Raw genomic sequence first — 11,587 nt, forward strand, 5'->3', positions numbered from 1 at the left:
TAGCTGCACCTCCAAACTGTCCTCTTTTAAGGGCAGCTAGGTGGCGCAGTGGATAGAGCAACCAGCCCTGGAGTCAGAAGGACCTGAGTTCAAATCCAGCCTCAGACACTTAACATTTACTAGCTGTGTGACCCTGGGCAAGTCACTTAACCCTAATTGCCTCACAAAAACAAACAAACAAAAAACTGCCTTTTTAAGTTATTTCTCCCAGGCTAATAAGAAAGGAGATTAACAGCCTCTTTTCCACAAGCAAATCAGGTTTTATTAATGAGAATAAATATATATAACAAAGGTGAAGCTAACAAAGCCAGTGACAAGGGAATAGGGGAAGAGAAAAATGGATAAGCTCCCTGGCTCTAGCAAAGACTGGCTCAATTCTCAAACTTGCTTCTAGCTCAGCTAACTCGAAGAGCTGGCCTCGTTTTCTATTAACTTACCACCTGGGGTCTGTAGTCTATTAACTCACCACCTGGGGTCCATAGTTTCTATGTGCAGCTCCTCTCCAGTCCACTCTCGGAAGCTCACCAACAGGAAAGAGAGCTCAGAGCAAGCATTCTCTTTTCTACCTTTTCTCTCCCTCCCCCCAAAAGGGAGGTCCTTCAAGTTGCTTGGCCAAGAGTGGTTCCCCTAGTGATGTCAGTAGTATACAGCACTCAGGGCAGGCCAGGTGTGGCCTATATCTAATCATCTCAAGTAGCTACTTAGTTGGTTTCTCAAACAATACTAGATCAATCAAGTGGGACCCCTGGGCACCTGCCAAATTCCATTATTTTATCACACTGGCATTTAGGGACCTTCATAATCTGGCTCCAACCTCCCTCTCCAGCCATATTTCACATGCCCCTCACACACACACACACACACACACACACACACACACACACACACACACTCTACAGTACTCCAGCTAACCTTGACCTCTCATCTCCTATCTTTGCACACATGTTCTCACAGGCTACTCCCCATGTGTACATAACTTTCTCCTCATCACTGCCTCTTGAGGTCCTTCTCCTCGAGCCTCTACCTCCTCCATGACATCCTCTCCCACTGACCTCCCAAGACAGACCTCTCAGCCCCTCCCCCTGTTGCTACAAGTGTTCTCACCCTCCCCCCATTTCCCAGAGGACTTTCCTTTAAGCTCTCTTTTGCTCCTCTCTCTCAGTGCCTTATATTTATATGTCATATTCCCCAGTGGATTTTAAGCTCCTGGCCACAAGGCCTTGTGGAATTGAAGAAACAAGAGGGAGGATTGCTTTATACACTTTATATGCTAAACTTTGGCCATCTGTTTTCCCAAGGGGTAGTAACGTAATAAAAAAGAGGAGAAGCATAGTAGGGAGATAAGATGGAAGGTCCTACCTTACCAACTACGAGAGCCAATCAGGCAATAAAGAGTTATTAAGCATCTCTCATGTGCTAAGTACTGGAGATGCAAAGAAAGGTAAAAAAACAGTCACTACTCTCAAGAATTTCATAGGATAATAGGGGAGACAAGACGGAAACAATGATGTACAAGCAAGATGGTTTTGTTTCAGTCATGTCCGACTCTTTGTGATCCCAAATGGAGTTTTCTTGGCAGGGATACTGTTATGGTTTTGCCATTTCCTTCTCCATCTCATTTTGTAGATGAGGAAACTGAGGAAGACAGGGTTAAGTGACTTGCCCAGGGTCACACAGCTAGGAAGTATCTGAAGTCAGATTTGAACTCACAAAGATAAGTCTTCCTGACTCCAGGCCCTGTGCTCTATCCACTGTGCCCCCTAGCTGCCCACAAGCCAGAATACTCAGGATAAATTGGGAGATAATCTTGGAGGGAAGCCGCCAGTGTTAGGAGGGGGGTGCAAGAGAGGTTTCTTGAAGAAGGTGGGATTTGAAGGAAGCCAAGAAAGCCAGGAGGTGGAGATGAGGAGGTAGAGTATTCCAGGCATGACATTAAAGCCAATGAAAATGACCTGAATCAAGAGCTGTTGAGTGTGAGGAATGGCGTGGAGGCTGGCGTCCCCAGGTTATATAGACTACACAGGGGGAAGAGATGGGGAAGAAGACTGGAAGGGCAGGAGAGGGGTAGGTTAAGGACTTTGGACACCAAATAGAAGATTTTGTTTTTGATGCCATTTGGGTGGGAGAGGAGGGTCCACGTGGGGAAGGGAGTGGGAGGTAAGTCTGAATAGGGAAGGGGAGGGGGACAAAATTGTGGAAAGACTTAAATACCGAGCTATCGTTCAGTCAATCAATAAGCAATTACTAAGAGCCTGCCACTCTAAGGGCACAGTGTTAGTCACAGGGCATAGAAGCTAAAAGATGAAATCTTTGATCTCAAGGAACTTACATCCTGTTGTAGGAAGCAGCACGTACACCATATAAGCCTGTGTGTAAAAATAAAATAAATACAAGGGAACTTGGGAGGATTGTACTTTATCTGGCAAGTCGTCTGGCACAGGGAACGCCCTGCACCTTTAATGGTTAACAGAGAAGGAATCGCGTTCTCCCAATCCCCTGTCCTCAAACTGTTCCTCCAAATCCTGGCAGGTACAGAGTTCCCAGGCTGGAAGGATCAATGGTCTGAGCATGGGATGCGCACAGGACTCTGGGCTCCAGGCTTCATGCATGTGAGATTCCCACTTCTCTCCATGAGGGACAACTTAGTCCAATGGGAAAAGGACCCTGGCCGGCCGTCGGAGCACATCGACGCTAGTCTAGGCTCTCCCACGAGCCACCTGTCTGACCTAGGACAAATGCCTTCTCCCTCTCTGGGACTTAGTGTCCCATCTGCAAAATGAGAGAATTGGTTTAGATCGTCTCTGACACCTAGTCAGATACTTCTGATATCTGGGGTCCCTGCATGCCCTGGACATATACTAGATATGCCATGGGGCAGGGAAATGGTAAGGCCATGATCCTGCCAGGACTGGGTCTGGCAGTTGTTTATTTTTAGTTTGGAGGACAGATATAATTTGGGGGGGGGGCGGGGCAATGAAGGTTAAGTGACTTGCCCAGGGTCACACAGCTAGTAAGTGTCAAGTGTCTGAGGCCAGATTTGAACTCAGGTCATCCTGAATCCAGGGCGGCACTTTGTCCACTGTGCCACCTAGCTGCTCCCCCTGGTATAAATTTTTTTTTTTTTTTTTCTAGTGAGGCAATTGGGGTAAGTGACTTGCCAGGGGTCACACAGCTAGTAAGTGTTAAGTGTCTGAGGCCGGATTTGAACTCAGGTACTCCTGACTCCAGGGCCCGTTCTCTATCCACTGTGCCACCTAGCTGCCCCTCCCCCTGGTATAATTTTTAAAAAGCCTAAACGTGCCTTAGAATTATCTAGTCCAAAGCTCTCATTTTACAGTTGGGGAAACTGAGGACCCAGACCAGTGCAGTGTATACAGTTGGTAACCCATAGGAAGCTCCGGCTGCCAACCCACTGGTCAGTATCCAGGATGGGACTGGCAGCTTGCTCTTCTCTCCATGCTCGATGCCACCTTTGTGCCCGTTCTTCTTTCTAGGATCTATCCCGGGAGGAGGAAAAGTTAGAGGCCTGTGTGATTATCTGAGGGTAAACTTGCTCCACAGCACTCGAAAGGGGTGGGGACATGTGGGACAGCAGATTCCAGGGGAGAAGGGAAGCTTTGCAGGGGGTAAAACTGTCTGGGAGGGACAGATAAATGGGCTCCCGTGGGGTGGGAGTGGGGAGAAGCGGGAGCAGATGGAATTAGGTTGAGGGGGACATGGGGAAAGTGCTCTTGTTGGTGCGGTTGGAGCTCCCCGGCTCAGTGCCGGCCATGGTGGGGTGGGGTTGGAGAGGAAAGGCCCGGGGGGCCCCCCTTCTGTGGTCTCCATGGAACATGCTACCCCTTGCAGACTCCGCTGCCAGCCTGGCCACAGAATCTGGCTCCCCTGAGTCATTGCTTAACTCTTAATATTCTTCGGAACAGAACCCAAGTCACTGAGCGCCCCTAGGCTGGTCCCTGCCCCTTTCACTCTCCAGAATCTCCAGGGCAGGACCCCCCACCTTCCAGACACCCCAGGAAGAGAAGTGTTTGGGGTTCTGTGTCTCACTCCTGTCTCCACCTATGGCTTCCTTCTGCCTCTGCCTCTGACTTCTTATATTTGAGTCTGTCTTGACCTCTCTGTCTGTCTCCATGCTCCTGGAAAACAGAGCCGCCTTAGGGGCTGTCCTTGGAGCCATGGCCGGGGTATGTCACATTCTCTCCCCTTTCCTCCAACCAAGGTTCCCCTGCCTACCCACATTCCCTTAATCATTTTGGGAGTTAAGGCAAATAAAGATTGGAATTGTATGTGCATGTGCATGTGCATGTGCGTGCGTGCGTGCGTGTGTGTGCCAGGCATGGACCCCTATATACCTTCACCCTCCTGATTCTACCCTGATGACGAGGAAGGACAAAGGCTGGGGCTGGCAGGGTATTGGGAATCCTCTGGGCCACTGGGGGGAGAGGGGAGGAGGGAGATGAGGGTGGTGACTCATCTGGCAGCCCTGGGACAGAGTCTGAAGGGAGGCTGGGCCGGAGGATGGAGAATGGGCAAGGCTTTGGGTCTGTGTAAGGAGAGAGAGCCGGGACCCTGGTTTCCACCCAATCCCAACCCAACGAGCTGGCAAGCAGGCAGGCAGCATTCAGACGGGTGAGTATACTCAGCTCGGTTTCCCAGGGCTCCTTGGGGTTTGAATCCTCGAGCCAGGATTTTAGTTAATCTATGTGGCAGCCACACCCGAGGTGGTAGAGATGGAGGGTCCTGGTGGGAGGCTGCACCCCAATCTGGGTGTCAAGGACCAGGGCTTGTGCTTCTTCTTGGTGTCAAGTCCCCTGCCATTTGAAAGGGTGATTGGGGGTTGAGGAGGGAGGTCCTCTTATTTCTCATGGTCTGATGCCCATTGAACCTGTCCCCTCCCCCATCTGGTTCTTCAGGAGTATGTGCATTTGGGGAGTCGCTTCGCCCCACTCTCTCTGTCTGCCCCAGTCATCCCCCATCTCTCTGTCCCAGCTGGCAACCTGACTATGAAGCAGGAGCCCTGAGTTCAGTCCCCTCTCTGCCTTGAACCAATCACTCTGGGCCTCAGTCTTCTTTTTCCATTCACAAAAGAGAGTTGGACCTGCTGATCTCTAGGAAGTCCCAGCTCTCTACATTCATTATAGGCACCTTGCTCCCCACCTTTCTTTTTTTTCCTTTTTTTCTTTTGTTTGTTTTGTGGGGTAATGGGGGTTAAGTGACTTGCCCAGGGTCACACAGCTAGTAAGTGTCAAATGTCTGAGGTCGGATTTGAACTCAGGTCCTCCGGAATCCAGGTTCGGTGCTCTATCCACTGTGCCACCTAGCTGCCCCTTTTTAAATTTTTTTTGTTTTGTTTTTTGTTTTGTTTTCCCCACCTTCTAAGTCAGCCTCTTCCTGTCTTCTCTGGGGGTCCAAGTGCCTCTTGGTGGTCACACCTGGGAGACCCCATCGTCCTGCTCTGCTACCAGCTTCACAAGTGTTGCTAGTGTTGGAAAGAACCAAGAAAAGGCTGAGGAGACAGAGCCTAGACCAGAGGGTCCTCCCTGTCCCGTTCCCAACAGTATGAAGGTGGGGTTGAGGGTAGAGAGGGCCCAGATCACAGAGATCTTGACACTCTAACCTCCAAAATGGTTTTTTAATTGTTTACATGTATTTTTTAGTTAACAAGTATTTCCCCCCTCCTTTCTACCCTCCCCCATTGGAAAAAAACAAAAACAAAAAAAACCCCCTCATGAAAATATATCCAGTCAAGAAAGACAATTCCCGCATTGGCCATGTCCAAAATCACGTTTCACTCTGCATGGGTCCATCCCCCTCTCTGTCAAGAAGGTAGGGAGAAGAACGCTTTGCTTCATCTGAGTGCTCTGGAATCTTGGTTGGTCATTTTTTTGATTGGAGTTCTTAAGTCTTTCAAAGTGTTTTCGTCTTTACAATGCAGCTTTTTTGTCAGGAATTGTTGCCCGTTCATCTTTGTAATGAGTGCACAGCACAGAACCCAAGGACACCAGCAGGCGCTAAATAAATGCTGTTGTTGAAGCGTTGTGTAGTGGAAGAGATGTTTGGTTTTGGTTTTTTGCGGGACAATGGGGTTAAGCGACTTGCCCAGGGTCACACAACTAGTAAGTGTCAAGTGGTCTGAGACTGGATTTTGAACTCAGGTCCTCCTGAATCCAGGGCCAGTGCTTTATCCACTGCACCACCTAGCTGCCCATACAATGCAGTTTTTTACTCTTTAAGTTGTTCTCCTGGTTCTGCTAACAGCCCTCCCCCCCTTTTGTCTGAGTGTCCTCAGCTTTTACCGGACCTAGAGTTTGACTAAGGGATTTCTTGGGATCCCAAACTGCCAGGGAGGGAGTCAGTCTGCTGGTGGGGAAGCGGGAATTGGGGGAAGGACCTGTTAACAGCAGAGCTTGGATAATCTTGGGAAACGAGCAGAAGATTTAGGATGTATGAGTGAGAGCACAGGTCATTAGAGTTTGAAGGATTATAGTTTTAGGACTAAGAGGGACCACAGAGGCCTTGGGATCTAATTTCTTAATTTTACAAATGAGGAAACCGAGGTACACTGTGGTTAAGTGACTTACCTAAGGTCACACAGGTAGTAAATTGCAGAGGCAGGGATCAAACCCAAGTCCTTTGAGTCATGCTCCAACATCTCTTCCACTACACAACGCTTCAACAACAGGCATTTATTTAGCGCCTGCTGTGTACCTGGTTCTGTGCTGTGCACTCATTACAAAGATGAACGGGCAACAATTCCTGCCCTAGAGAAGTTTGCCTTCTATAGCAGAGACAATATATCTCTCATATATGCCCTGGATGAAGAACACCTGCCCCTAGGGCCGGTGTCTGTCTTGGGTTAGACTTCAGCTTTGATTCTCTGCATCTTTTTGGGCTGGGTGAGTGAGGAGTGAGGGAGTGAGGGTGAGAAGTAAGTGTGTGCCGTGAGACAGAGAAAGACAGACAGAGACAGAGAAAGACACAGAGAAAGACAGAAACAGAAGACAGACAGACAGACAGACATACAGACAGAGACAGAGAGACAGAGAGATAGAGACAGAGAGCATCCTGTTGTCCCAAGACATGTCCATGTACTGAGCTCTCCTTTGGGCTAGAGTTTCTTGTCCAGGCCCCTTCCCCCACAAAGATCCTAGGGCAAGTAAAGACCCCATCTATCCAACTCACCACTCTGTCTACAAGCGGGCATGCAGTCTCTGCTTGGCTGGGATTTGGCAGGCAAAAGAGATCTGTGCTCCCCCTCCATCCCCTTAGAACCCACTGGGGCACTTACTGCCCGGCCTGGGATGCCTCGATCTTCTCACTTTCCTATCTTCCCCTCTCCTTTTCCCCTCCTGTCTCCTGCTCCCTTCTTTCTTCACCATCTTTCTTGTTTCCTCTCTCTTTCCTCTCTCTTTCTGCACTCTTCCTTTTCTCCTAGCTTTCTTCTCTTGTGGTGGAGTGGAAGTTCTGCATTTGGAGCTGAAGATCTGAATTTGAATCCTGCCTTTTGCTACTTACACTTGGCCTGCACTTCCCTTTCCCTGAGTAGGCATGGGGCAGGGGCAATAACAGCAGCATGGGGAGGCTAGATTTAAAAATTTTAAATCCATGATACACTGATGACTTCCTTCCCCTCCTTCTCCTCCTCCTACTGTCTCCCCTTTTCCCTGCCTCTCTCTCCCCTCCCTCCCTTCCTTTCTTTTATTCCCCACCCCTCTCTTCCACCCACATTGCCCGTCAGCTGAGCCTAGTGGGCAGTGCCCAGAACTTCTGAGTTGGAGCTGGAGCAGGCTGGCCAGGCTGGGATCTGGATCTGTTCTGGGGACGGGGCAAACGGGTTTCTGCCGGGGGATCGGGGGAGAGCTGTGTGTGTGTGTTGGGGGCAGTGAGGAATGAGGAGTGTGCTGAAGGGAGCAGGAGCATCGGAGGCCGGGAGACAAGGGATCCTGATCCCAAGGGCAGTATGGTGAGTGATGCCTTAAGTGGGGGTGCGCTGGCTGTGCTCATTGGTCCATGTGCCCCTCCCCACAGGGCAAGGCAGGCCTCAGCTCCAGTCACCAAATCTTCCCAGCCCAGTGCCAGCTTGGGGGAGGGGCATGGGCAGAAGAAGTTGCTCCCTCAACTTCAGAGGCCTTACTGTCCGCTTACTGGGTGGGCTTACTGGTCTCCCAGTGTGTGTTTAAGGAATGGGGTCAGAGCCAGGCCTCATGGACAGCTGCAGGAGGAAGGGGTTATTAACCCTTGCCCCTTGTCTAAGTCTGTTTCCAGCTGGGAGGAGACCCCCCTCCCCTCTCTCCAAGCTCTCTCTGTGGCTGGTTTGTGGGAAGAAGTCTTGTCTCTGAACTCACAACAGCCCAGTTCTTGAGTCTATGATCAGGGAAGGGCAATGGTTTGGGTAGAGGGACCCAAGGTGGGGGATGCATGGATGGGGCCAACATGGGTAGAGACCTGAAATGTAACCTGCCTGGGCAGGGTTTCTGGCTCCTGATACTGACGTGAGCCCTAGGAAGTACCCCTGGAGGAAGGGAGGACATTTCTGGGGGAAGCCTGACTTGGGAAGGAAGTGTGGGAGGGTCCCTGCCTCCCCTTTCTCCTTTCTTGTAGGGTTGAGGCTAGACCTCTATGTGTCCTCCTCCCTCTTCCTCTCTCCCCACCCCCTGGGCACTGACACACAATGCCCCTTTCACAGTTGCCAGGGCCCCGCCTACCTGTTTTGGGGCTTCTGGTGTGTAGGAAACAATATGGCAGGGCCCTGTTCCTGGGGAGCCCTCTGGCAGGATAGTGGGGGGTGTCCCTAACTGGGTTTGGGTGAGGTTTGGGGGCCTGGCAGTTAGGAAGCCAGGGAAGATAGGAAACCAAGCCAACCTCGGAGAGGCTGCTGATAGTGGAGGGACCTTGGAGCCTCCTCTCCCTAAGAAATATGCTTCTCCACTGATGGGGGCAAGGGAAGGCTCCCCCCACTCTGTGATGAGGAGGCGGGGCTAGGTTGTGGGACTACAGGGCATGGCAGCAGGAAGAGCAATAGCCTGGGGGAAAGAAGATGAAATCTATCATCAGGGGCCCTCGGTTTCAATAACTACTTTGCTAGTTACTGCCTCTGTGACCCTGGGCAAGTCACCTAACCTCTGGGATTCAGTCCTCTCATCTGGAAAATGATAATGTTGGATTACATAATCTCTATGGCCAGACCCATTTATAATTCTGTCCTTCCCTAGCTGTGTGACCTTGGGGGAGATGATTAACCTCTCTGGGCTTTGGTTTTCTTCTTTGTAAAAACAAGTCATGTCTAACACCCCCTCTGCCCCACCCCCAACCCCCAGCTGTGGGATCTTTCTTTTGTGTGTGTGTGAGGCAATTGGGGTTAAGTGACTTGCCGAGGGTCACATAGCTAGTAAGTGTCAAGTGTCTGAGGCTGGATTTGAACTCAGGTACTCCTGACTCCAGGGCCGGTGCTCTACCCACTGCGCCACCTAGCTGCCCCGCTGGGATCTTTTGAAAATAAAATGAGGCTAAATAGAAGAAATCCTTTTGGGAAAACTAGTATATTGCAAAGAGCACTAGACCTAAAGCCTGAAGAACTGGGTTCGAATGGTGTAGTGTATAGAGTGCTAGACTTGGAATCAGGATGGCCTAGGTTCAAATGCTGCCTCAGACACTTGATGTAACCTTGGACAAATCATGTAACCTCTTAGTGCCTCAGTTCCCTAATCTATGAAATGGGAGGAGGGGGGAAGCAGTTTGGACACGACTGCCTCTGAAGTGCTTTCTGAGTAAATCTGTAATCCTTTGACATGTCATCTGTCTGACCTTGGTGTATTGGGCCGATACAGGCCATATACTCTTCTTCCCCGGGCCTCAGTTTCCCCATCTATAAAACCAATGGGTTGGATTGGATGACTCAAGTTCCTTGCAGCTGTAAATCAAAGATCCCATGAAAAGACAAAATAATAGCTAGTTAGCGTTTCTATGGCTCTCCAGGGTTCCTGGAAGCTCTTTACCCATGATTGCATTTGACACACAGATAAAACACAGAACAATCCACATGAATAATAACTATAACAGGCAACTCAGGATTGCAGAGTGCTTTTATGTAACTCCCTCATTTGCTTCTCACTGAAACAGGCCCTGAAAACATTGTCACTCCACAAAAAGCAAGGGAATTGACAATCTCTACGGGGCCTTCCAACCCAGATGACCTATAAAGGCCCCATATTTCATAGATGAAAAAAACTGAGGCTTAGCAATTAGAAAGTGACTTACTGAAGAAAGGAAAAAGAAAGAAAAGGGAAGGAAGACTGGAGGAAGGAAGGGAGGGAGGGAAGAAGGGAGGAAGGAAGGGAGGGAGGGAAGAAGGAAGGAAGGAAGGAAGGAAGGAAGGAAGGAAGGAAGGAAGGAAGGAAGGGAGGGAGGGAGGAAGGAAGGAGGGGACAGAGGGAGAGAGAAAGGGGAGAGAGATGAAGGGAGGGTAGAAGGAAGGAAGAAAGACGAGAAAGGGAGGAGGGCGGAGGAAGGAAGGAGGAAAGAAGGGAGGGCAGGAAGGGATGAAGGCAGGAAGGGAGGGAGGAAGAGAAGGAGGAAAGGAGGGGAAAGAAGGGAGGAGGAAGGGGGGAGGCAGGGAGGGAGGGAAGAAAAAGGGAGGGGGAGGAAGGGAGGGAAGGGGTGGAGGGAAGAAGAAAGGGAGGGGAGGAAGGGAGGGGTGAGGGAGGGAGGAAGGGAGGGAGAAAAGGAGGGGGAAGAAAGGGAGGGGGAGAGGGAGGGAGGGAGGGGGAGGGAGGGAAGGAGAAAAGGAGGGGGAGGGAGGGAGGCTGACCTCCAGGTCACAGGCCAGTAAGGCTGAGCCTGGCTGTGAGCTCAGGGCCTGCCTCGGATTTCCCAGCTCAGCTGCCTGGGCAGAGCAGGGCCTGGCCTTGCTGGGACTCCCTGACTGCATGCTCCGGGCCCCTCTGGGGTAGGGGTCGGGGTGGAGGTGCCCAGGCCTGTCTTTTTCTGGCTTTCCCTGGGGGGGGCTTGCCCTCCCCCCTGCAGCCTTATCCCACAGTGGGGGGCACTCTGTGGCAAGGCTGCGGGGGTGGGGCCTGGGTTTGGCCTCCCTGGGGGGTCCTGGGGGCGGGCCATGCCAAAGGTTCCTCCAGCCCCCAGGGGGCGTCGGGCAGGCGGGGCCTGCAGGGAGGCCTAAGCCTGGAGCTGAGCCGGCTCCTTGCTGCAGGATTCAGGCTCTCTGGATGCCTGCGTGCAGGCACGCTGTCGGCCCTGTACCCGCCCTTTGGGGGCTCCGCTGGCGCACTGCTGGGCCAGGTGCTGGCTGTGGTCGAACGGGCCTATGCGGGCGACGGGCTTCGCTACCTGCCTGGACTCCTGATCCCTGCCCGCCACATCCTGCACTGCATTCAGCTGCACGCCTGCGTGAGTGACCCCCAGCCCCCCAGGCAGCCACTGACCTCCCTGGGGGTCATCTGGGGTGCGGGGGGAGGCTGGGCCAGGCGACTCCTGGGCTCCTTTCTGCTCCCCCCTCCCCCTGCCTGAGTGACCTGGGCAGTTACTGACCTCCCTGGCGGGTCATGGGTTAAAGTGAAGAGTTAGAGCTGGTGAC

Source organism: Dromiciops gliroides, chromosome 2 (genome assembly GCF_019393635.1).
Source record: "Dromiciops gliroides isolate mDroGli1 chromosome 2, mDroGli1.pri, whole genome shotgun sequence".
Taxonomy (NCBI): domain Eukaryota; kingdom Metazoa; phylum Chordata; class Mammalia; order Microbiotheria; family Microbiotheriidae; genus Dromiciops; species Dromiciops gliroides.